Genomic DNA, 24,271 nt, shown 5'->3' on the forward strand with positions numbered 1-24,271 from the left:
CCCATCAGAGCGGTCCAGGCAGCCAGGGGCTTGGTGGGCGCACTCTACCCAGGTGTGGCGCGCCCCCTCCCTTCCGCGGACCCAGACTCAGTTTCCGCTGGCGCCAGTCGGGCGCGCGCGCCTTCCGCCCTCCGCGTCCCCAGCCCCAGTCCCCGCCCGCGCCGGTCGGGTGCCTGCGGCCTGTGTCTCGCGGCGACCTTCCCCTCCCCCCTGCCTCCGGCGGGGCTGGGCCGGTCCGCAGCCTGCGAGCTCCTCTCTGGACCCTCTCGGTCTCTTTGTTCTGCGAACGGCCGGCAGTGTGTTCGGGCCGGTTAATTTACTCTCTCTCTTTTGGTCTCCCACAGTTCAAGTTGGAAACTCACAGAAGTTCCCTCTGATTGTCCTCAGGGCACTCGGGCCGGACCCTACCCCAAGCAATGCCGCCTAAGCGCTCCCGGGACGGATCTCCGTCCTTAGCTCTTTTGTCTCACTTTTTATCTTTTATATTTTGTCCTACCTCCTTTCGAAGACAATGGGCTGCTTTTCTGGGCGCCTGATGACCTCAGCTAGCGATCCGAAGTTGTTTTGCGAAGTTTGCTCTGCGTTCAGTTATTCTTTTGATGAATTTGTAGGAGAGAAAGTGGTCTCCCCGTCCTACTCCTCCGCCATCTTGGCTCCTCCTCCGAATTGATGATTTTTAACTGTGGTGTTGGAGAAGACTCTTGAGAGTCCCTTGGACTGCAAGGAGATCCAGCCAGTCCATCAAAGGAAATCAGTCCTGAATATTCATTGGAAGGACTGATGCTGAAGCTGTACCTCCAATACTTTGGCCACCTGATGCGAGAGCTGACTCATTTGAAACGACCCTGATGCTGGCAAAGAGTGAAGGCAGAAGGAGAAGGGGGTGACAGAGGATGAGCCAGCATCACTGCCTCAATGGACATGAGTTTGAGTTTGAGTAAATTCTGGGTGTTGGTGATGGACAGGAAGGCCTGGCGTGCTGCAGTCCATGGGGTTGCAAAGAGTCAGACACGACTGTGTGACTGAACTGAACTGAACTGAAAGGTCTGTAAATTCCAAATAAATGTCATAGTGGATTTTATAAATTTACAAATAAGTACTCTCAACAAGAACACATTTTAAAATTTTTTCTAGTTTCAACTGAAGGATAATTACAATATTGTGTTGGTTTCTGACATACATTCACATGGATCAGGCCTGATATATGTGTGTCCCCAGTTTATATTAATTCATTTTATATTAACTGTTTCTGATAAGGTAAAGTGATGGGAAAGAAACATATCATTCTAACAATAAACAAAAGAATTGGAAATAGCTATATTATTTTTAGATTGTTAGGAGAATTGAAAAAACACATCAACCTCACTGTCATAACCAGGAGAAGCCTAAGGAGTCATGACTACTAAATGTGAGTCAGTATCCTGGATGGGATCTTGGAATACCAACAGGGCATTAGAGAATAGCTGAGAGAGTATGAATAAAGCATAGACTTTGTTTAATGATTACTATCAATATCAGTATTTTAATGTGATAAATGTACCATACTAGCATAGAATGATAACATTAATAATATGAGAACTGTCACTATTTATAGTAATTCTAAAAATCTAAACACAGTTGTAAAATGTAAAGTTTATTTTTAATAAGCATATTGCTACCATGTTGTTGTACTTTCAGTTATGCTGGGGGTTTCCAGACAGATATTATTTAAGACATAAAATGTAATTGTCTTTAAAAGATTTATTTAAAAAATAGTGTCTGAAAGCTTCACAAATTTGAGGGAATAAAATGAACAACCAAAAAACTACAGACTCAGGGAAGTAAGAGAATTCCAAATAGGATAAACTCAAAATATTCTTTTCCAACACATATGAACTTTGAATTACTGAAAGCTCAAGACCAAGAAAATAATCAAGAAATAAAACACTCAGAAGTGATATGTTATTTAGAGAGGAAAACAGATTCTAGCAATAGTAGATTTTTTTTTGTCTCAAACCATGAAGGACATAAGGAAGTGGTATGTCATTCTTTCAAGTCCAGTTTATTTTGGTGGTTGTACGATGTGATGACTGATTGACATATACATAAAGAAATGATAAACACAATCAAATAAATTAACAGCCATCACCTCATATAATTACCTGTTTTTGTGGTGACAGCACATACAAACTCTTCCTTGCAATGTCAAGTATTATTAAATTCAATCACAATGCTGTACATTAGATTACCAGAAATTATTCATCTTGTAACTAAGAGATTGTGTCCTTGACCAATATTTTTTGAGTTCTTTAGCAAAGAATCCATAACCCTAAATTTTACATTCTTTTTTTAAAAAATTATTTATTTTTAATAAGGATAATTGCTTTACAGTATTGCATTGGTTTCCATAACACATCAACATGAATCAGCCATACTGTCTCTCTTACTTTACCATGTCCAATTTACCTTGATTCCTGGATCTAACATTCCAGGTTTCTAAGCAAAATTGTTCGTTACAACATAGGACTAAGTTCACCAACAGACACATCCACAACTGAGTGTCATTTCTGCTTTGACCCAGCCACTTTATGCTTCCTGTAGCTATTAGTAATTGCCCTCCATTCTTCCCCAGTATCATAATGGACACTTTCTGACATGGGGGCTCATCTTCTAGGGTCATATCTTTTCCCCTTTCCTTACTGTTCATGGGGTTCTCTCAGCAGGAATACTGGAGTGGATTCCCATTTCCTCCTCCAGTGGACCACGTTTTTTCAGAACTCTTCACTATGACCCATCTATCTAGGGGGGCCCTGAATAGCATGGCTCATAACTTCATTGAATTGCACATGCCCCTTCTCCACGACAAGGCTGTGGTCCATGAAGGGGATAGTTTAGCCTCGGCAAGTTGATTTTCCAGACAAATGCAGAAAGAAAGGAAGGAAAGGAAGGAAAAAGGAAAGAATATAATTACATTTAAATCACAATTTAAAACTGGGAAAGAATGAATGAAGAAGAGATACAATGCACCAGACAAAGAAGGGTATATTTTATTGCAGAAGAACACAATTTCCTGTGATGGTATAACACTTGTGATTCTGACAGACACAAATTAGCAGTATGAGACTTGCCATGGCCTCTCTCAGGGCATGATAGATCAAGCACACACAATTAATAACAACATAGAGGAACAAAATAAATAACAAATAAGATAGATTTAAGTGATGCATATGATACTCAGCACCTACACGAAGATAACAGACTATATTCTGATAAATATGAAGTCGGTTGCAAGGACAGTGTGCCTGCTGAGAGTAACTAAAAGCTCAGGGGATACATAAAGGAAAAAAATTAAATCAGCTTGGTTCAAAGAGGATGCTGAGGAATTACTCTGTGCAATTACCGGATCTCTTAGGAGAAGACAGGACCGGCAGAGCAAGCCTACAACTGAAAACAGCTTCTATCCAGAGTTGTTTACATAAAAGTAAACAGCTATAAAAGTGAGCTGTCCTTTAAGTCTCAGAGCTAACCAAAAGCCACCCCTCATTTTAGCTGAGACCCCAACAACTTACACCCTCTGTGTCAGGTGACTGAACCATAAATAAATCAGCTCCCATTTCACTTTCCATCATTTATCTGTGAGGGCTTGCCTGATTGCTGAGATAGTAAAGAATCTGCCTGCAATTAAGACCTGGGTTCAATCCCTGAGCTGGGATGATCCCCTGGAGAAGGGCATGGGTACCCACTCCAGTATTCTTGCCTGGAGAAATCCATGGACAGAGAAGCCTGGTGGGCCACAGTCCATGGGGGCACAAAGAGTCTTTCACTTTCACATCTATCTTGGTGCAAATGATAAAGTGCATTAAACTGGGTGGAAACAGAGATGTAACACCATTTTAGGTAGTGTGATGCAATCTCCTACTGTCCTGCTGTATCCCACTGGAAAATGAACATATCCCCTTCATAGCCATCTGGATGATGTGTGGCAGTATCACAGTGCTTGTGTTCAAGTAACTGTTATTTTACTTAATACTGGGCCCAAAGTACCCAAGCAGTGATGCTGGCAACTTTGATATTCTCTTCTTGTGCCTAATTTATAAATTAAACATTGGCATATGTATTTATGTACAGGAAAAAACATAGTATATATGTAGAGTTCAGTACTGTTTGCAGTTTCAGGCTTCCACTGGGCTTGAAAGTTGATAAGTATATGATCAGGCCTCTCAAGATGGCTGTTGTCTTGCTCTCTGTCCATCCCTTGCTTGATCAGTGTCTGCTTCACTTATACCCTACTCACATGACTGACCTTCCCACATACTTGCCCCAGGCCCCAGCTACTGATGAGTGTTCTTATCAGTGGGGCAGTGAGGGTCATGCTCCTCCGCTAGTTTCTCTGGTAACCAATGAGCCAACCTGACATCAATTGCCTATAACTGGCCATCTTCCTTTCCCCAGAGCGAAGGCTGCAGCCACATCCAGTCCACCATCCACAACACACAGTGAGGTGTCGCTCCATGACCTTGCTTCAGACATGTAAGATCCCCCCATGTCCATTAAACCACTGATGTCTCTGTCTTGGACTCTGGGGTCTTTCTTTGGCTTTGAAGTTGGGCAAGCACAGGCCTTGTAGGGCTGCAGGGTGCAGCTGAACAGTAAGAGAGTCAGTCTTAAAAATTCTCATCAAAAGAAAACATATTTTGGAACTATGAATGGTAACAGATGTTAAATAGAGTTACCGTGGTGATCATTCTTAAATACATAGAAATATCAAAACATTATGTCATACACCTAAAACTAGTTATGTTGTATATTAATTATATCTCAATAACAATAAATTTTTGAAAATAAAATAAGAATAGCAGATAATGAACTATCATCCATCTTGAGAAGTTAAAATATAAGAGGATAAATGCAAAGAGATCAAAGAATCATTAAAACCAAAATAATGAAAGTGAAAACACACATACAAGAGAGCATTTTGACACAACATTGTATAGCCACTAAAATGGACATGCCTCTGGTCAGACTTCAAGGGAAAAATGAATAAAGGTAAAATTTATTAACACCAGGATTCAAATAAGATGACATTTCTAGAGACCTTTATGCCAAATATGAAAATGAAGCAGAAGTGGGAAATACAACTTAATAAAATACAACTGTTATTTTACCCACAGTAAAATACAACTTGGGGGCTTCCCTGGTGGCTCAGGGGTAAAGAATGCACCTGTCAATGCAGGAGACAAGGGTTTGATTCCTGAGTCTGAAAGATCGCCTGGAGAAGGAAATGACAACCCACTCCAGTACTCTTGTCTTGAAAATCCTATGGACAGAGAGGCCTGGCAGGCTACAGTCCCTGGAGGGTGTGGTCACAAAAGGGTTGAACTCAACTTAGTGACTAAACAACAGCAACAAAAACAGAAATATAACTTAATAAAACTTAGAGGAGATATTAAAAAACATGATTTGAAAAGATGCTCAACATCACTCATTATCAGAGAAATGCAAATCAAAACCACAATGAGGTACCATTACACGCCAGTCAGGATGGCTGCTATCCAAAAGTCTACAAGCAATAAATGCTGGAGAGGGTGTGGAGAAAAGGGAACCCTCTTACACTGTTGGTGGGAATGCAAACTAGTCCAGCCGCTATGGAGAACAGTGTGGAGATTTCTTAAAAAACTGGAAATAGAACTGCCATATGACCCAGCAATCCCACTTCTGGGCATACACACTGAGGAAACCAGATCTGAAAGAGACACGTGCACCCCAATGTTCATCGCAGCACTGTTTATAATAGCCAGGACATGGAAGCAACCTAGATGCCCATCAGCAGACGAATGGATAAGGAAGCTGTGGTACATATACACCATGGAATATTACTCAGCCGTTAAAAAGAATTCATTTGAACCAGTTCTAATGAGATGGATGAAACTGGAGCCCATTATACAGAGTGAAGTAAGCCAGAAAGATAAAGAACATTACAGCATACTAACACATATATATGGAATTTAGAAAGATGGTAACGACAACACTATATGCAAAACAGAAAAAGAGACACAGAAGTACAGAACTGTCTTTTGAACTCTGTGGGAGAAGGTGAGGGTGGGATGTTTCGAAAGAACAGCATGTATATTATCTATGGTGAAACAGTTCACCAGCCCAGGTGGGATGCATGAGACAAGTGCTCGGGCCTGGTGCACTGGGAAGACCCAGAGGAATCGAGTGGAGAGGGAGGTGGGAGGGGGGATCGGGATGGGGAATACGTGTAAATCTATGGCTGATTCATATCAATGTATGACAAAACCCACTGAAAAAATAAATAAATAAATAAAGGAAAAAAACCCAAACAAAAAAAAAAAAAAAACATGATTTGAACTAAAATATGAAACAGATGGAATAAAGTATTTCCACTAATGACCTCTAAGCTCAAATAGCTTCATAAATGAGTTATGTTAATATTTAAATAAGAGATAATTCCAATATTACATAACCTTTTTAGAGAATAGAGATAGAGGATACACTACCCTCTTGCATTTTCTGTAGCATTACATTGGTACAAAAACTAGATGGGGTACTTTCAGAAGTTTAAATTACAAACCTTTTTTTCATAAAAGTAGATGACAACATCCTAAGCAACAAACAAACAAAAAATAAATAAATAAATAAAAGCCCGGCAATATATAGAAAAGAGACGATATCGTGACAAAGCTGCTTTTATCCCAGGAAAGCAAGATTGATTTAACATTTGAAAATAAGTTAGGGTAGTCCATCACATTAACAGATGATGGAGAAGGGAAATCTAAACATGATCTCCTCAACAGATGCAGAAACATATCTTCTTAAAACTCATCATTCGTTCATGCTGAAACAACTGTTAGAAAAAGAGATGTAGAAGAGAATCTCCAAAGATATTTTTGGTATAAGTTTGGAGTGAACAGGGTCTTTCTAGGCATGTTACAAAGAGAATTCACAAAAGAAAAAGATTGTCTTGATAAATTTTGGTACAACAAGACTGAAAAGAGATTACAAATTTATATATCAAGTTAAAACTCAAAGGCCAAGTTTAAAAAATATTTGCTATCTATATCACAGACAGTGGATGGACTAATTTCCCAAATAAGACAATCTTTCATTCAACCATTTAAAAAAAAGGAACAAAGACCACTCTATTGTTTGTGATAACAACAGCTAATGTAACAGAGGAACTCCCAAAACTAATGGCCTTGCACCCAAGAAATGTTTCTTTCCCACGTAAAATTCAAGTGGAAGCAGGCTTGGGAGCCTTGGCTTTGCTTTCGGAACTTACTCAGGGATCAACCCACAGAAGAATCTCTGCCAGCATCAGCATTTGGCTGCATTGACCACTCTGCTTTGAATCTTCTGCCAGCGCATGGGGAAAGAAGGAGAATAGGAGAATTCAAAGGAGGCTTTTAGGAGTCATCTGGTCAATGTACATCACTTAGATCCACTTTCCCTTGGCCAGGACACAGTCCACGGGCCCAAGTTAGGTGCTGTAGGGCTGGGAAACTCCAGCAGGTAAAGGAACAGGTTTAAGGAACAGCTATTCAGTTCTGCTACTGGTGTGACAAATACATTTATGGGAGGGAAAATACATAATGCCTCTAAATGTGTTTTTAAAATCCCCAGCCTAGTTCATAATAAGGCTAATGGGTATGTTAACTACTATAACCGATCACTCATTACTTACCATATTGCCCAATATCCAAGTATTTGAAACACACAGTTTTGGTGAGGATGTGGGGAAACAGAAATACTCCTGCATTGTTAGTGCTGGTGTGAATTGATACAATACCTGGAGAGGGCATATCTGTCAAAATCATGTGTGCATTTACCCTTTGGTCCAGAAATCCTACTCCTATGAATTTAGCCATTGGATGTACTTGCATGTGTGGCATGATAACATATGTAAGCTTATTCAACTTACATAGCTTTGTCTGTGATGACATGAGATTGGAAAAACCAGATGTGTCCATCAGTAGCAGAATTGTAAATAAAAGTAAGTACATCGATGTAAAAGGATATCATGGAGCTATTTAAGAAAAATAGAATGTTACTTAAGTTTACAATCTGCAACTACACTCAATGGGTCCAATCCTGATTCTTCCCACTTTTAGCCATATTACCCTTGACAAGTTGTTCACATTCTGTATGCTTTAATTTCTTCATCAATAAAAGAGGATAATCTTTAATACCTCATTGGGCATAGTGAGGGTTAAACCAACAGGTTTAAAGCACTTAACGCAATGGCATGTCAGGCATCTATAACTTTTGCTTCATTATGATCACGCAGAAAGACCCCCAAAATATGTTGGAAATGGAAAAATTTAGGCCCAGAACACTCGCTATTTGGTATTTAACCATTTGTATATAAAGAGGAGTGGTTGAAATACACCTATACGCTTGCACATGCCTAACATAAAAGGAAGGCTACATAAGAACCTGTTGGGAAAGGGTTGCCTTTGTGGAGGATACCTGTATGATCCAACAACTGGGGCAAGAGACATACTTTTGACTGAATGTTTGCAACTTTTGAATTTTATATCATGTGTGTATACCACCCAGTCATCGATTTTCTCTTTAAGGCAGGAGGAAAAGAAAAGTAATTACACAAGATTTGGAGCTATGCAATCTGAATTTGTGACCTTCTCTGCCACGCCAGTCCAGCTATTTAAGGAGGGGCTTGGTGCACAATGAAAATGCAGGGTTTCTCACTGAAAAACCTGTGCAAAGCTTTCCCCCACGTTCTCCCAAGTCTTCTTTTGACTTGCCATTGTGTTTTGCATTTGCTGTGTTATGCAGTTAAGGTCCTCACAGGTGTCTGTGTCTCTCCAAGCCCTGGACATGGCACTCTCCACCCTGGCCCTTCCTGTGCCCACACCCACCATGTGTGTCATTAGTGAACTTCTCTGGGGCATCAATCTCTTCATCAGCAAAATGGAGGTTTAAAAATAAAAACACGAAACTGCTTACCTTTCTGTGAAGCTTCAGTGAGATTTTATGTGTAAAGTGCTTAGCATGTTACCTGAAACCATGCCACAAATCCTTACATGTTGAATATAATTATTCCATTAGTGGTTGGTTGGTTTAGTCACCAAGTCATGTCTGACTCTTGCGACCCCATGGACTGTAGCCTGCCAGGCTCCTCTGTCCATGGGGTATTAACGAGACTATAATTTGTTATGTTATAAACAATGAATAGGTATGGTATCAGAATTCTAATTGTTAAATACTTTATTAAAATATTAGAAGGTATATATACATGATATAATAAGCACATGCAAACATCACACCTGATAGAACCATCGACCCCTGCAGATTAAACCAGAGTTTCCTCCTACAGTTTTGGTTGGAGTAATGTGTCCCATTCCACCCCCTAAAGCTGTCAGCTATTCACCCATCTGCAGACAATATCAGCAAGCTCAGAACAAGGCATCCAACTATCATGAATCCATTTGGGGAAAATTGGTCGTGATGAGACACATGTGGTTCACAGAAGCTGGATCAAGTAACTGAGTTCCCATGGCAACCAAGGATCTCAAGGAACTCCGTCTCCCATGGAAAATGCAAGGTGAGGTTTCTCTAAGAAGTAGGCCTGGAAGTTGCTTGGAGGGTTTGGTGCCTCTCTTCTGGGTCCTGTCCAATTTATACCAGGCCCTCAAAAACACCTCTTGGGGTGCACTTGCATGCCTCGTGGAGCACCAGTGCCCAGGGGTTCAGGCATTTTCCGTGTCCCCAGCCCAGGACACCATCTTCCTTGTCTCCACCTGTCCTTCCTTCTTCATGGGGTTGGGTGCTTCTCCTTTTCACTTAGCAAGGTGCCACTGTCTCTGTACATACTCTCTCACTGGGGTTATCCTGGGGTGTGTTACATTACCTGGCCCCATTAATAGGGTGACCAGGTGGGGCAATAGCTACAGGGGAGTGTGGGGGGTCAACACAGGAGGAATTATAGCAGGTTTGTAGCCTGATGGGAATGGTCAGACATGGTCTAAATCCATGACTCAGTGTTAGTTTTCTCCATGTAATGAGCAGGTTCTCCAAATGTTGGCCTGTTCAACAACACAGTGCTGGGAATGGAAATCTCCTATGGGCCCTGAGTGTTCCTTTGTGGTTTTGCTGGGTGTGCCAAGAGTATAAAGCCCTAACTGCTCTTAACCAGGGAGATTTCTCTGGGTTTTATTTGTCCTGAGGATATGAGGGATGAGATAACACCTCCCTCAGGAAGCAGGGGTACTTCTGCTCACTACAAAAACAGGAAATCTCCCAAATTCTCGGGTCCATTTGTGTATCACAACCCTCTGCACGTGTAAGCATCCACGTCTACCTTCCTTGCCCCCAGGGGACTTTGGGCATATGCAGCACTGGTTCAAACCTCATGTTCTGCCTCTGCTGCCAGTGGAAATCTCTTTGTCTCACCCAGGAGTCTTATGTCAGGATCTGCCAATCTGTAGCAAATTAACTCATGAATTTGCAAGTAGCATAAAATCTCAGACCCTCCACAGTCTTGAACACACAGATTGAAATACACCACTCTTCCACTTCTCTTTGCTTTAAGAGAACCTCTCAAGGTTCTTGTGCCCCTTTCCTCCACAACTCTCTGCTCTTTAGTCACGTGAAGGAAAAAAGCAGGTGCTTCTGTGTGCCACTCGTCTGATGGTTAGACATAGGCCTCAGTGCTGCTGATAACAGGTCCTGCTACTGATGGTTAAACCCTGTTATTCTCCCATTGGACATAAACAACCAAATCACCCAACCCAAACTAAAATCCCATAATATATCTTTTCTAACATGATCTTCCTGACACACATTCAAGGTTCCACAAGTCATTCACTTTTTTACTGCAATTAGTGATAAATACCACTTATTTAACCCCCTAAATATTCCTGGTGTCTTTGGTTAGATGGCATTGACTACTTCAGTGTCAGTAGTTCTTTCAGGTTATCAAACATGCCAATTTCTTTCCTGCCATGGAGGCTTTGCACATACTGTTCTATCTGCCTAGGACACTATTCTCCTAAATCTTTATCCTTAGTAATGCCTCTGCAATTTTAGTATATTTTAGAACTAGGTGTCAAACATTTGCCATGTGTCAAGCAATGTGTCAGTTACAAGGAATATAATGGTGAGCAAAGCCAGATATCCTATATCTCCTTTTGCTTACAACTAAGCAGATAAGATAAAATTTATTTCAATATCATAGTAATGAATGTATAATTCAAATGACTTAATTGCTCTGATGATAAGCACACTTCTTGTGGGTTCAGATAAAAGAACTTAATCTAGACTTGTGGGTAAGGATGACTGAGGTGCAGTAAAGCTGAAATATGAAAGATAAAGAGTATGTTAATTAATGGCTTAACAGTCCCGACTATAGGTATAGCATGTAGAAAACCTTATGACCACAGTAATTGCAACAGGTTTAAGGAGCTGAAGAGGGTTTATATAATTGGAGCACAGAGAACAAGTAGGAGAGTGTTGTGAGATCAGGATGCAAAAGCAGTAATGGCTGAGTATAGTGGTTTGTATAATAGGAATCCTTGCATTTGGCCCTCAGCTCTCTCATTGTGTATCAGGCGGTAAGTTACTGAACCCCTCTGTGCCTTACCTGTATTAGACACATGATTAAAAACTGCCTTATAGGATTTTTATGAGAATTCAGTGGCCTAATGCCTGTAAGGCACGTAGGACCATGAAAACCAATTATAGATGAATGTTACCAATTCAGTGAATGTTAAATGTTATTATTTTGACTATGGTGATTAGGCAAGAATGACAGGGCTAGGACTATAGTGAGATAATAGCAGTGCAAAGTTAAAAGAGGCACCCTAACTTATACTTGGAGTACTCTGAGTTTGAGCATTCCTTTACATTTTGTGTTCTAGGTGCCTGTTTTATACCACTTATTCCTGGATTTTAGAGATAGATCAGACCACTTTCAGACCATGTTAAATATTTGGTTTTCCTCCTAAGAACTAGGGAGATTTTACAGAGTTTTAACCAAGTAGAGTGAATAGGGACTGTATGTGACATGCTCTAATGTTTGTTTTGAAAATATCATTTGGTTATTTTGGATATTCAATCCAAAAATATGGATTGGAAGGAATCCAGTGTCAATGTGAATAGTGGCAATTAGGAAGCAGTTTAAATAGTGAAAGAATGACATGATGAGAACTTGGATAAGAATAGTGTAGTGGAGTAAGAAAAATATGGACAACTTTGATAAATATTTAGGCATAAACTCTATAGGACTTGGCAATGTATAGCATACATGTGAAAGGCAAGGGCAGAAAGGGTGACAAAGGTGATGCCTAGGTTTCTGATGTATGTAAATCATAGACTGTGAGATGATAACATTGAAAGAGGTGAGGAAACCACCTGTAAGGAAACCAAACTTAGAAGGAAGAGCACATGTGGTCTTGTGGAGTTTGAGGTGCCTTTGAGACACTCAGTATATTAAATAGAAAGTTGATTATTCTAGTCTGGTGGTCTGTTGGCAGTGTGGGATGAGAAATAAATGTCCTTTATAGCATACAGATGGTGATTAAAGACAAGGGTATGATTGGCATTACCTTAGGGAGCACTTGGAATGACAATGGAAGTCCTTAGAGCCAAGCCCCCCAAAATTCAAACATTTAATGGCTAAGTGAAGGAGGGTGACCTTATAAAGCAGATAGATAAATGGCCAGAAAGGTAAGAAGGACATCAGGAAATCAGAGACACTAAAATCAAAAGAAAAGACTGTTTTTAAGGAGGAAAGAACGGTCCACGGTATCAGAGGAGGGAAGAAGGACAAGGAATTGAATGAAGATTGGAAAATTTTCACTGTCTAAACAACCCAGAGGTGATTAATCAATTATTATTAATATTATATTAATATATGTAATATTAATATAATATTAAGTAGTGAGAGTTATTGTAGGGAATGATGGAGTGAAAGATGTGAGCTTAGAGGTAAGAAGTAGGTGTAATAATGACAACAGACCCATTTCTTTCAACACATCTGATTGTGGAAGGAGGGATAACAGGCACCTTTTAGGGGTTTCATAAGTTTAGTGAAGGGTGATTAGAAAAAAAGAATTTGGCAAACTTAAAATTTCAACATTTTATTAAGTGTTTACTCTAGTGCCAGGCATTGCGTTAAGTGCTTTATGTACCTTATGATATTTAATATTTACAACAATCTAATGGTTATCTGGAGGAGGGCATGGCGACCCACTCCAGTATTCTTGCCTGGAGAATCTCATGGATGCAGGTGCCTGGCAGGCCACAGTCCATAGGGTCGCAGAAAGTCAGACACAACTGAAGTAACTTAGCATGCACGCAATGGTAATTTAATCTTACTATCTCCATTCTGCAAATGAAAAAGCATAGGCTTGGAGTTATTAAGTGCCTAAAGCCACACTGTATCTCAGTGGCAAGGCAAGATGCTAAAGCCAGTATGACACCAAATCCTATGCACTTAACCACTGTAGTAATCCATATCTTTTCCACTGAATTTCATATGTGCCTCCTTGATTCCTTCAATTCTGCCTATCCTTCCTCTACTTTAGCTGTATAAGAAGTTTGAGGTAACCAAAGGAATACAGAGAAAGCTAGACCTACCAACTTTCTAGAGGGACACTGAAAGTTCTTTGAATTGAGGGTAGTGGGAAGGAGGGGCAACATTTCTGATGGTGTCTCTGCACTTTCAGGCTTGGGATGGTGACGTGCCACGCTCTGCAGCAGATTTTTTTTTTTAAACAAGGGGTGGAGGAGGGCTATTTGTCCAGAGATAGTGTATCTTGAGGGGAGGGGAGCAGAGAGGACAGATGCTTGGAAATTTTTTCTGGCTGCTCTACCTAACTCCTGAGGTGTGGTTGCCATGCCCAGGGACATAATCAGATACACTTCAATCAGTTCAGTTCAGTTCAGTCACTCAGTCATGTCCAACTCTTCATGACCCCATGGACTGCAGCAAGCCAGACCTACCTATCCATCACCAACTCCTGGAGCTTATTCAAACTCATGTCCATTGAGTTGGTGATGCCATACAACAATCTCATCCTCTGTTGTGCCCTTCTCCTCCTGACCTCAATCTTTCCAGGCATCAGGGTCTTTTCAAATGAGTCAGCTCTTCATATCAGGTGGCTAAAGTATTGGAGTTTCAGTTCAACATCAGTCTTTCCAATGAACACTCAGGACTGATCTCTTTTAGAATGGACTGGTTGGATCTCCTTGCAGTCCAAGGGACTCTCAAGAGTCTTCTCCAACACCACAGGTCAAAAGCATCAATTTTTCAGCGCTCAGCTTTCTTCACAGTCCAACTCTCACATCCATACATGACCACTGGAAAAACCATAGCCTTGACCAGACGGACCTTTGTTGTCAAAGTAATGTCTCTGCTTTTTAATATGCTGTCTAGGTTGGTCATAACTTTCCTTCCAAGGAGTAAGCATCTTTCAATTTCATGGCTGCAATCACCATCTGCAGCGATTTTGGAGTCCAAAAATAGATAAATAAATAAATAAAGTCTGCCACTGTTTCTATTGTTTCCCCATCTATTTCCCATGAAGTGATGGGACCAGATGCCATGATCTTAGTTTTCTGAATGTTGAGCTTTAAACCAACTTTTTCACTCTCTTCTTTCACTTTCATCAAGAGGCTCTTTAGTTCCTCTTCACTCTCTGCCATAAGGGTGGTGTTATCTGCATATCTGAGGTTATTGATATTTCTCATGGCAATCTTGATTCCAGCTTGTGCTTCTTCCAGCCCAGCGTTTCTCATGATGTACTCTGCATATATGTTAAATAAGCACGGTGACAATATACAGCCTTGAGCTACTCCTTTTCTTATTTGGAACCAGTCTGTTGTTCCATGTCCAGTTCTAACTGTTGCTTCCTGACCTGCATATAGGTTTCTCAAGAGGTGGGTCAGGTGGTCTGGTAGTCCCATCTCTTTCAGAATTTTCCACAGTTTATTGTGATCCACACAGTCAAAGGCTTTGGCATAGTCAATAAAGCAGAAATAGATGTTTTCCTGGAACTCTTTTGCTTTTCAATGATGTAGCAGATGTTGGCAATTTGATCTCTGGTTCCTCTGCCTTTTCTAAAACCAGCTTGAACATATGGAATTTCATGGTTCACGTATTGCTGAAGCTTGGCTTGGAGAATTTTGAGCATTACTTTACTAGCGTGTGAGATGAGTGCAATTGTGTGGTAGTTTGAGCATTCTTTGGGATTGCCTTTCTTTGGGATTGGAATGAGTTGGTGCTAATTACAGGCTTTTAATCTATTGCACTTGTCACTTCCAAGGCGGTTCCCTCTGTTTGTTTTAGCTTCTTCTGCTTGCTGGTCTCTTCAGTGTCTCATTTCCGGCCTGACACAAGGGGGCGGTGGTGGTCACTTTTTTAGGCTCCCTTGTTCAGTCGTGCTGTGGGGAGGGAGGAACACTGCAAACAAATATCACTGGCGTGTGCTCGCAGTGTCTCGGCCACACTGGGTTTGCCCCCACTCATGGCGTGTGTGCTTTCCCAGTCTACACTGCTTAGGCTCTAGGTTGCTCTGCTGGTAACTGTCTGAGGCAGGCCCTGAGTTGTATGCACTTCCCAGGTCTAAGTGGCTCAGGTTCAGGTTCTCGGATACTCCACAGAGGTGCAGACTTGGTTGGGCCTGCGTTTTGTGCCCTTCCCAGGTCCGGGCAGCTCAGGTGACCAGGTGTTTGGTGAGCACGGTCACCCCCAGGTAGGGGCTGCGCCTTATCACTCCCCTGTCCCTGCTGCTCGGTTTTCTGGGTGTACAACCGGCATGCCTTCTCAGGTGTGCCGTGTGTCTCTTCTGGGGAGCTGATCTCTGGCTGTGACCCTCCCGGCTGATGTCGACCGTCCAGAATCCCAAGAAGTCTTGGTTAGCAACAAAGCCTGCTTGCAGTTTGGTAGAGGATGCCTCTCTGGGGCTGTGATTGCCCCCTTCCGGCTCTGACTGCCCTCGCCTGCCTGTCTCCAGCGGGGGATGGGCCAGCTCGCAGCCGGCTAGCTCTTCTCAGTCCTTTGTTCTGTGAGCTGGCCTGGCAGTGTCTTAGGTTAGGGCTTTTCACGGGATAGCTATCCCACAGTCTGGGTTCCTATCTCAAGTTAGTTCTCTCAGATTGCCCTCGGGGCATTCAGGACCGGTCCTTACCTAAGCAATGCAACCTGCGCCTCCCTGTCCAGCCCCCGCTTGCTAGTGGCGGATGCGAGTGTCTGCACTGCTTCTCCGCTAGGAGTTGCCATTAGGCACGTAATCTGTGGGGTTTAATTATTTATTTATTTTTCCTCCCGGTTATGTTGCCCTCTGAGGTTCCAAGGCTCACCACAGACTCGCCAGTGAGAGGGTTTCCTGGTGTTTGGAAACTTCTCTCTTTTTAAAGACTCCTTTCCCGGGATGGATCTTCATCCCTACCTCTTTTGCCTCTCTTTTTATCTTTTATATTTTTTCCTACCTCCTTTTGAAGACAATGGGCTGCCTTTCTGGGTGCCTGATGTCCTCTGCCAGCATTCAGAAGTTGTTTTGTGGAATTTACTCAGCGTTCAAATGTTCTTTCCATGAATTTGTGGGGGAGAAAGTGGTCTCCCATCCTATTCCTCCCCCATCTTAGGACCGCCGCCGGGTTCCTATTTTTAAAAGGAGGTTTCTAAAATGGATCTTTCAGTGTCCTTTCATCCTACGCTTAGCCTCAACTTTAGTAAGTTCTGAGGGCTCATCTGTCTCTGACTTCATATTATCTTACAGCCAGGAGGGAACATTCATATTGGTTGAGAATAATATTTGTGTCTCTTTTAGTCACTCCTCTATCTCTAACACCTTGAACAGCTCTAATTTTATTAAATAAACGAAATGATAGTTGAAATAGTGACACACATATGTTTAAAGTGTAATAACATGATTTATTGAGTGCTTGTTATGTGTCAAGCACTGTTTTACATGTATTCATTCATTATGGTATGTGATATGAGAAAAAGGTTCCTAGTACTTTAACAAGGCGACCTGACCTAGTTTGAGGGGTCAGCGAAGATCTCCCAAAGGAAAGCCTTCTTGTGCTGTGATTTGAAAGAAAAGTAGGCTTTGACTAGTTGAAAAAGGGAGTGGAGATGGAGATCATTCTAGACACAACATGACAGAAATAACAGCATTTATTTATGTCCTAATGAAGGGGGGCGACCTCGACCAACTTGGGAGATTGAAAGAAGGCTTGTGTGGTTTGGTCATGTAGTGCTTATAGGTCACATTATGGAGTCTGGTATTTTTGTCTAAGAGCAGTCAAGAAAAAGAATGGATATGTGAGTAACTAAATCACTTTGCTATATACCTGAAACTGACACAACATTGTAAATCAACTATGTGCTTAGTGCTCAGTCATGTAGAACTCTTTGCAACTCCATGAACTGTAGCCTACCAGGCTCCTCTGTCCATTTTTCCAGGCAAGGCTACTGGAGTGTGTCACCATTTTCTTCTCTAGTAAATCAACTATACTCCAATATAAAATAAAATTTTAAAGAAAGAAATTTAAATTAAGAGTTAAATAGAAGTTTGCAGGAAATTCTGTCAACACTATAAATAACAGATGGAAGGGCAGGGCTGATGTGACTAGGTCAATAAGGAGAATATTGTGGTACTTTAGGTATGGCATGATGGTCATATGTATAAGAGCAGTGATAGTAGAGATGAAGAAAAAGTGGAGAGGTTTAAGAGGTATTTAGGAGCTAAAGTCAGCAGAACTTAATGTTGGAGAGGATGTCAGAGATGACTTCCAGGCTTGTACAACTGGATAGATGGTGATACCATCTACTCACTATCTGCTAATACTGAGCACTAAGTGGAAGATATGGTTAGCTTCTGTAAGTGAGAGGAAAGGAGATCAGGTATTTGAGGAGGTTTTAAGTTTGAAATGGCCATTATAAGTAGAGAGAGAGATGATTACAAAAATACAGTAAATTTACTGGACACTCCCTAGAGTTTAGTTGAGGTTGATATCTATAATTGTAGGTAGTACTGGTCTCTCTGCTCATTTGATTTTTTTTTACCAGCAGTCTACTGCTTCTTGACTGCAGGCCTGGGTTCATCCAGACTTTGATATGGGAAAGATTCTGAGTTGGGTAACTGAGTAATGCAAGAGCCCTTTAATGAAAAATTGAACAAGAAGTGTGCACACATTTGCAGGTGAAGGGAACACATTGAGATTAGGTCTGAGCTTGAGGTCCTTGTGAAAACATCCACGATGACATTTTAGTCTGGTGGTCTAGCTACAGACCAGAAATACACATTTTGGAGTCATCTCAACTATCAATATTAAATGAAGCAATTTGAATTAATAAATCCATGGATGTAGGATGTAGGAAATATAGAATATAGAGAGCTGATGACCAAGAAAGGGACTTAGGGAATAGTAGGAGACCAAAAACAGAAGTTTCACTGGCATAGGAAAGTAACCAGGAGAAGAAGTAGAGACACAGACTCAAAGGAGGGGGTGTTGATGCTACAGAGATGTAAGGTCAGATGAGAATTGAGATAGGAGTCTTTTGGGATTCATTAATTAGGACATCCTTGTTACCTTATTGAAAGCTGTGACAGTTGGGGCAGCTGGAGGCTCTTAGGGAATGAAGCCAGGCTGAATTAAATTGAAGATTGAGGAAGGGAAGTCTTTTTGTTTGATGGTACTTCATTTGAAAGGAAACGAGGAGGGGAGTTTGGTAATTAAAGAGGGGATGCAAGACAAGGTTATTTAGGATGGGGGATACTGGAATACATTGTTTAGAATGAAGAGAAGGAGGCATTGGAAAGGGAGAAAGTGAAAATGCAAGAGAGAGAGAATTAGACAATTTTTATTCTTCTAATCCTGTATTCTTAGAACAGTCCTCCAAACAAGGTAGTATTATCCCTGTTTTGCAAACAGGAGGCAACTGAGTAATTTCAGTCACTTTTCCGTGATCACACAGCTAGTGGCTAGGAAATGGGAGTCAGCACTTGAACCCAGTTATAACTCCAAAATGATCGCACTCACCACAATATCAAGTAAAAAAAGCCTTGAACATTTTTCTCTCTTATAACAAAAAAGTTAATGTAGTAGCCTCAGTACACCTCTTAAAAATTTACTTTTAAAAGAAAACTCTCACCATTCTGGCAAGCAATATAAGGTTCACCTTTTCTGGAATGTCAGTTAATAACAGACATTCAGCTGGATGTTTCATGTTAGGCATTTAATTTAATTTTCACAACATCTTGGTAACACAGGGGTAATTTATTGTTCAGTTGCTTAGTCGTATCCAACTCTGTGATACCATGGTCTGCAGCAGGGTAGGCTCCCCTGTCCTCCACTATCTCCCTGAGTTTGTGCATATTCACGTCCATTGAGTTGGTGATGCTATCCAACCATCTCATCCTCTACCGCCCCCTTCTCCTTTTGCCTTCAATCTTTCCCAGAATCAGGGTCTTTTCCAATGAGTCAGTTCTTTGCATCAGGTGACCGAAATATTGGCACTTTCGCTTCAGCATCAGGCCTTCCAAAGAATATGCAGGGTTGATTTCCTTAGGATTGAATGATTTGATCTCCTTCTGTCCAAGGGACTCTCAAGAGTCTTCTCCAGCACCACATTTTGAAAGCATCAGTTCTTCAGCACTCAGCCTTCTTTATGATCCAACTCTCACATTCATACATGACTACTGGAAAAAACATAGCTTTATCTATACAGATCTTTCTTGGCAAAGTGATGTCTCTGCTTTTTAATATGCTGTCTAGGTTTACCGTAGCTTTCCCTCCAAGGAGCAAGCATCTTAATTTCATGGCTGCAGTCACCGTCCACAGTGATTTTGGAGGCAAGAATATAAAATCTGTCACTGTTTCCACTTTTCCAACTTCTATTTGCCATGAAGTGACTGGACTGGGTGCCATGATCTTAGTTTTTTGGATGTTGGATTTTAAGCCAGATTTTTCACTCTCCTTCATCCTCATCAAGAGGCACACACACACAAGTGCTCGGGCCTGGTGCACTGGGAAGACCCAGAGGAATCGGGTGGAGAGGGAAGTGGGAGGGGGGATTGGGGTGGGGAATACATGTAACTCTATGGCTGATTCATGTCAATGTATGACAAAACCCACTGAAATGTTGTAAAGCAATTAGCCTCCAACTAATAAAAAAAAAAAAAGAGGCTCTTTAGCTCCTCTTCACTTTCTGCCATTAGAGTGCTATCATCTGCATATCTGATGTTGTTGATATTTCTCCTGGCAAATGACATCCATCCTGGCAATTTGCATGATGTACTCTGCATATAAGTTAAATAAGCAAAGTGACAATATACAGCCTTGTCATGCTCCTTTCCCAATTTTGAACCAGTCAGTTGTTCCATGTAGAGTTCTAACTGCTGCTTCTTGACCTGCATAGAGGTTTCTCAGGAGACAGGTAAGGAGGTCTGGTACTCCCATATCCTTAAGAATTTTCCACTGTTTGTTGTGATCCACAGTCAAACTGTAGCCAATGAAGCAGAAGTAGATATTTTTCTGGAATTCCTTGCCTTCTCTATGATCCAGCAGATGTTGGCAATTTGATCTCTTGTTCCTCTGCCTTTTTAAAACCAGTTTGTACATCTGGAAGTTCTCGGTTCACATACTGCTAAAGCCTAGCTTGAAGGCTTTTGAGCATAACCTTGCTAGCATGTGAAATGAGCACAATTTTGCAGTACTTTGAACATTCTTTGGCATTGCCCTTCATTGGGATTGGAATGAAAGCTGACCTTTTCCATTCCTGTGACCACTGCTAAGTTTTCCAAATTGGCTGACATATTGAGTGCAGCACTTTAACTGCATCATCTTTAAGAATTTGAAATAGCACATCTGGAATTCCATCACCTCCACTAGCTTTGTTCATAGTAATGCTTCATAAGACCCATTTGACTTCACACTCCAGGATGCTCAAATTCCAGCTAAGTTTTCCAAATTGGCTGACATATTGAGTGCAGCACTTTAACTGCATCATCTTTAAGAATTTGAAATAGCACATCTGGAATTCCATCACTTCCACTAGCTTTGTTCATAGTAATGCTTCATAAGACCGATTTGACTTCACACTCCAGGATGCTCAAAATCCAGCTATAGGTGAGTGACCACACCATCATGGTTATCTGGGTCATTGAGATCTCTCGTATATTTTTTCTGTGCATTCAGTTGGGTATATCTTTCCCGTTCTCCCTCGCCTTTCACTTCTCTTCTTTCCTCAGCTATTTGTAAACCCTCCTCAGATAACCATTTTGCCATCTTGTTATCTGAGGTATCTGAGGTTACCTCCTCAGATAACCATTTTGCCATCTTGCATTTCTTTGGGATGGTTTTTGTCAGGGCCTCCTGTACAATGTTAGTCCATAGTTTTTGAGGCACGCTGTCTACCAGATTCAATTCCTTAAATTTATTGATCACCTCCACTGTATAATCCTAAGGGATTTGATTTAGGTCATACCTGAATGATCTAGTGGTTTTCCCTACTTGCCTCAATTTAAGCCTGAAATTTTCAATAAGGAGCTCATTATCTGAGCCACAGTCAGCTCCAAGTTCTGTTTTTGCTGACTGTATAGAGCTTCTCCAACTTCAGCTCCAAAGAATATAATCAATTTGATTTCAGTATTGACCATCTGTATCATCCATGTGTAGAGTCATCACTTGGGTTGTTGGAAGAGGATGTTTGCTATAAACAGTGTGTTCTCTTGACAAAATTCTGTTAGCCTTTGCTCTGGTTCATTTTGTACTCCAAGGCCAAAGTTGCCTGTTACTCCAGATATCTCGACTTCCTCCCACTTTTGCATTCCAGTTCCCTATGTTAAAAAGTATATCTTTTTGGTGTTGGTTCTAGAAGGTCTTGTAGGTCTTCATAGAACTCAACCTCAGCTTCTTCAGCATCAGCAGTTGGGTCACAGACTTGGATTACTCCGATGTTGAATGGTTTGCCTTGGAAATGAACTGATACCATTCTGTTATTTTTAAGATTGCATTCTAGTATTGCATTTTGGACTCTTTTGTTAACTATGAGGGCTACTCCATTTCTTCTAAGGGATTTTGCCCACAGTATTAGATCTAATGGTCATCTGAATTAAATTCACCCTTGCCCATCCATTTTAGCTCACTGATTCCTAAAATGTCAATATTAATTCTTGCCTTCTTCTGCTTGACCACGTCCAATTTACCATGACTCAATCCAAGTTCCTATGCAATATTGTTTTTCACAACATCAAACTTTACTTTCGTCACCAGACACATCCACAACTGAGCATCATTTCCACTTTGGCTCAGCCACTTCATTCTTTCTGGGGCTGTTTTTCTGCTCTTCCCCAATAGCATATTGGACACCTACTGACCTGGGGGGTTCATCTTCCAGTTCATATCTTTTTGCCTTTTCATACTGTTCATGGGGTTCTCAAGGCAAGAATACTGAAATGGTTTTCCATTCCCTTCTCCAGTGGACCACGTTTTGTCAGAGCTCTCCATGCTGACGCATCCATCTTGGGTGGCCCTGCATGGCATGGTTCATAGGTTCACTGAGTTACACAAAGCTGTGATCCATTTCATTGCTTATTCTCCTTTGCCCTTAGATGTGGGGTATCTTTTTCTGGTCAATTCCAACATCCTCCTGTTTGATGGTTGTTCAGCAGCTAGTTGTGATTTTGGTGTTCTTGCAGGAGAAGTTGAGTGCATGTCCTTCTTCTCTGCCATCTTGCTTTAGAGGGATTTTTTTCTTTGACTACCAAGCTATTTTTTAGTGTGTTATTTAATCTCCACACGTCTGAAAATTTCCCTTTGTTATTAATTTCCATTTTATCTCCATCACGATCAGATAACATACTTGCACAATTTCAGTCTTTTAAAAATGTACTAAGCTCTTTCTATATCTTAACTTAGGACCTATCCTGGAAATGTTCTGTGTGTGCTTGAAAAGAATTTGTGTGTGTGTGTGTTTCCACACTTTGTGGCTTGTGGGATCTTAGTTCCCCGACTAAGAATTGAACCCAGGCCACAGTAGTGAAAACACTGAGTCCTGACTGCCAGGGAATTCCCTTTATTCAGTTTTTTTTTTTTTTGGATATAGCATTTGATATGTATCTGTTAGGTCTGATTTGTGTATGTGTGTGTGTGCATGCTCAGTCAGGTTCAACTCTTTGTGACCCCACAGACTGTAGCACGGCTGGCTCCCCTATCCATGGGATTTTCCAGGTGAGAATAACTGGAGTGGGTTGCCATTTCCTCCTCCAGGGGATCTTCTGGACACAGGGATCAAACTCGGTAGTCCTGCAATCCACTGAACCATCAATTTGTGTATGTGCTGTGCTTAGTCACTCAGTTGTGTCTGACTCTTTGTGACTCCGTGGACTGTAGCCTGCCAGGTTCCTCTGTCCATGGGGATTCTCCAGGCAAGAATATTGGAGTGGGTTGCCGTGCCCTTCTCTAGGGGATTTTCCCAACCCTGGGATTGAACCCAGGTCTCCCACATTTCAGGTGGATTCTTCACCTTCTGAGCCACCAGGGAAGCCCCGATTTGTGTATAGTTTTGTGCAAATCTTTTATTTCCTAATTTATCAGCATTGTTTGTGGATTGGGCTTCCCTCATAGCTCAGTTGGTAAAGAATCTGCCTGCAATGCAGGAGACCCTGGTTCAATTCCTGGGTTGTTGGATTCATTATTTCAAGTGTAATATTGGAGTCTCCAATGTTTATTTTTGAATTTTCTATTTCTTCCCTCAATCCTGTTAGCCTCTACTTCATGTATTCTGGGGCTCAGTCTTTAGGTACATATATGTTTTCTATTGTTATAACTTACTTGTGGCTGACTTTTATATTATAAAACATTCCTCTTCCTTTGTAGTAATATTTTTTCCTTTATTTTTTTTTTAAATTTTATTCCTAGTTCTTTTTTTTTCTTTCTTTTTATTTATTTATTTATTTTTTCAGTGGGTTTTGTCATACATTGACATGAATCAGCAATAGATTTACACGTATTCCCCATCCCGATCCCCCCTCCCACCTCCCTCTCCACCCGATTCCTCTGGGTCTTCCCAGTGCACCAGGCCCGAGCACTTGTCTCATGCATCCCACCTGGGCTGGTGACCTGTTTCACCATAGATAATATACACGCTGTTCTTTTGAAACATCCCACCCTCACCTTCTCCCACAGAGTTCAAAAGTCTGTTCTGTACTTCTGTGTCTCTTTTTCTGTTTTGCATAAAGGGTTGTTGTTACCATCTTTCTAAATTCCATATATATGTGTTAGTATGCTGTAATGTTCT

The 24,271-nt window shown here is 41.2% G+C and overlaps 1 long non-coding RNA gene across 1 annotated transcript in view; it reads right to left on the minus strand.

Moving 5' to 3' along the window:
• Nucleotides 1–7,296: 7,296 nt before the first annotated feature.
• LOC122435243 overlaps nucleotides 7,297–24,271 on the minus strand; it is a 216,029-nt gene continuing 199,054 nt past the window's right edge. Inside the window, exon 5 of the long non-coding RNA XR_006267619.1 lies at nucleotides 7,297–7,356. This is a non-coding gene — a long non-coding RNA (uncharacterized LOC122435243). The remainder of the gene's footprint in view (nucleotides 7,357–24,271) is intronic.

Source organism: Cervus canadensis, chromosome X (assembly GCF_019320065.1).
Source record: "Cervus canadensis isolate Bull #8, Minnesota chromosome X, ASM1932006v1, whole genome shotgun sequence".
In the NCBI taxonomy this organism is placed as follows: Eukaryota; Metazoa; Chordata; class Mammalia; order Artiodactyla; family Cervidae; genus Cervus; species Cervus canadensis.